The sequence below is a fragment of the Lactuca virosa genome, chromosome 7 (genome assembly GCF_052849685.1).
Source record: "Lactuca virosa cultivar CGN04683 chromosome 7, Lactuca_virosa_CGN04683_v6, whole genome shotgun sequence".
NCBI lineage: Eukaryota > Viridiplantae > Streptophyta > Magnoliopsida > Asterales > Asteraceae > Lactuca > Lactuca virosa.
The window spans coordinates 117,011,135-117,014,689 of NC_136432.1; positions in this window are offsets into that span (position 1 = coordinate 117,011,135).

Genomic DNA, 3,555 nt, shown 5'->3' on the forward strand with positions numbered 1-3,555 from the left:
TGCCATTTTTCATATCGAGAGCCGTGCTTAGAGGATATTCGGGTGAGCCGGTTTTGGATTTTGATGTGGGAGGCATTGACCACCGTCAGAGCAAGATTTAAGTGAGATAAGACCAGCAGCTGGTTCGGTATTTGGTGGTATCAGCAAGGAACTCAATGAATCCGCAAGGTGGGCATGTTAGGTCTAAACGCAGGATTTGTAGGAGTCTTTCAGGGATACGAGGCAATGAGGAATTTGTTTGATCGTGGGTGTAAGATCGGTAATTATCAAGTTCATACCTTCAAAGTGCGGTTAGTTGCAGGTTCGCACGGGAATTACTCTAGTGCAAGTAGGTCGTTGAATTAGTTGGGTACCCGTTTCGGTGGTTGAGATTTTTTCTTCGTCATCCGATAAAGTCATCGAGGACTTATACTGAATTAAGTGGAAAGTGCTCGGGAATATTGAGCTCGTTGAGATTTTGAGGAGTATTCATTCAATTTTGGCAGGTGTGTGTTCTCAAGGATTGGCTAATAATGGAACACTATTAGTTGTGAGCTCATGCTGTCGACAACTTCGAGTAGTCAGGTTGTGAGATAGATTGGAAATCTATTAGTTTTATGGTTGGAAGAGCGTAGTTGAATCCATGTGGGGGAGAACTGTTTGGACTAAGGGATTGCACAAGGAATGAGATTTCAGGTTACATTGCATATTAGTGGTAGCACATGGCGGGTATGTGATTAGGTTCAGGTGGAGGGATTGTGTTAGAGCCTCTCTGCCTGTTCTTGTCTGATGAAGGCTTTGGGGTATATCCAGATGTGGTTTTGACTCATGATGGTTATGGTTAGTATGCTAGATGGACAATAAGACCATGGGTTGGGTCCATGGCAATATGGAAGTGTTGTAAGACTGTGGGGTGGTTTTAGCAATCACTAAAATTGGCATGTAGTTATATAAGTGTTGTAAGACTGCTGGGTAGCCGTACATTCACTAGGTTAACAGGTAGTGATAGAAGTGTTATAAGACTATGGGGTGGTCGTAGCATTCACTAGGTTAGAAGGTAGTGATAAAAGTGTTGTAAGACTGTGGGATGGCTATGGCATTCACTAGGTTGGAAGGTAGTGATAGAAGTGATGTAAGACTGCGGGGTGGTCGTAGCATTCACTAGGTTGGCAGGTAGTAATAGAGGTGTTGTAAGACCATGGGGTGATCTGTAGCATTTACCTGGTCCATGAGCAACTATGAGGGTGTAGTGAGTCTATGATTTGGCTCGTAGTTTCCTCTAGGTGGGATTATACCATGGCAGGATGGGTAGTGAGACTGTGGGAAGGCCACAACATTCGTGTAATCAAGGAAGGTTGTGGGCCGTATAGGGATGGTCGTGATGTAAGACAATAGTTGGGTTTGTAGAATTTATTTAGAGAAAAGTAAGTTATGTTGCATCATTCTGATGGTTGGTTATGATATCCCTGGTTGGAACAGGAGGGATGTTGAAGCCTTATAGACAAGTAGGTTAGGGTAGCTTTGCCAGACAGACTCTTAGATAGAGTCTCGTGGTATAGTCATCTGAAAGGATGTCGGTTTCAGTGACTGGTCGAGAATCCGACGCTTTATATAATTGGTAGATCAGCTCTGAGCTTAAAAGATCTTGGATGGATCGAAAATGAAAATGTTTGGTTAGTAGGATAATTAAGGGTGGTAAGGATTTCGTTCAGATTAGATGACAAAGTGGAGCTGTATTGGCTGTGATTCAGAATGGTTTTATATGTCGCGAAGTTAGATAATGTATTGGATTCCGTGATTTGAGATGAGTAGTGATGGTTGTCCTTTATTGGTTAATGTCAGCGAGAGCAATGATTCATTCGTTTTCAGTATGTAAGTTCTGCTAAGGATGGGTTCGATTATTGGAAGGCCATCGTATGTTAGGTTCGAATTTTACTAGGGATCTGGAAGATATGGTCGGATCGTCTGATTTCCTGGAAAGTAGCAAGGAGTGATTCCAAGGACAAAATCTAATATAAGTGGGGGAAAGTTGTAACACCCTGTTTTGAGTCGCTTCATAATTTGGGGCCATAAACCAAAGATCAAGTATCATAAGGCTTCGAGCTTTGGGAAAGAGAGGTTTAGCCCCATTTTGGATGTGGGTAATGTAGATTACGGGATCCAAGAGTATGGTTTGTGTTGGAGTCAAAGGGTAAATCGGGAAGAGTGAAGTTTCAAAATTCTTGCATGAAATATGGATTTTTGTTTGGGAAGTTTTAGTCCAAGATATCTAGATAATATTTTGGGCCTCTTCAATACCTTTTCGTGGATAAAAAGATCGTCTAAAACGGAGTTGGAACGAAGAAGTTATGACCGTTTGAAGTTAGAAAGGTTTTGGGCTTAGTCTAGTACGCTAGGCGTACAGGATGTATGTGTTGGGTTTTGAGCATTCTAACACTCCTAAGGTGTTCATGCAACCCTAAATACCTTGGATCTATGTTTTCACTTATAGTGGAGATTGAAGTCTTGATGTATCTAGCCTTAAGAGCTTAGCCCCAATAGTGTGGAAGCCTCAAGTGAAATCACAAATTACCATCAACAACTTGGAAGAACTTGACAGAATATGGAGCTCACTAAAATCGGCCACCTTTTCTTACACACACACACACACTAGTGCACATTTTTGTGAGCCAAGAACCCCTATATATATTATGGAGGATTAGGGTTACATCCATGTAAACCCTAATACCCATGACCTTTCATTTACATATGATCCATGGGTTAAAAGCTCCATGGACTTCCATACACTTTTAGGCCATCCTAAATAAACCTTGGCCCATTATATATATATATATATATATATATATATATATATATATATATATATATATATATATATATATATATATATATATATATATATATATATATATATATATATATATATAGGTTTAGGTTCTATGGAAAACAAAAAACCCTAAAAAGAACCCTAAAAATCAAAAAAATGCATAAAAAAATATTTAGAGATCACAAAGCTTTTTTTGAATTTTTTTTTATAAAAAATCGCAGCTTTTTATTAAAATTCGCTGAAAAAAAAAATAAAAAATCAAGTTTTTTTTTTTTTCTAATTTTTTTTTCAAAATTTTTTTCAGCGAATTTCTTTAAAAACCTGCAATTTTTTCATAAAAACGTCAAAAAAAAGTTATGTGATCTCTAGGTATTTTTTTTATGCATTTTTATGATTTTTAGGGTTTTTTTGTTTTCCAAATAACCCTTCCATATATATATATATATATATATATATATATATATATATATATATATATATATATATATATATATATAAGAGTCCATATTTAATTAGCCTCTTTTGATCACTAAATTAATTCCAAATTAATTCTTGATCAATACTAATTAAATAATATGATTTCATATTAATATATTATAACTTATAATATATTAATAAATCATAAATATCCTTTTCTCATAAGTCTATCCATACAAATTGTTCCGGTGAAGTGCAACCCAAATGGACCATGCTGGGTCGGATCAAGTCATACCAATTATAGTTATAGACTTACACACTAATCCAACAGT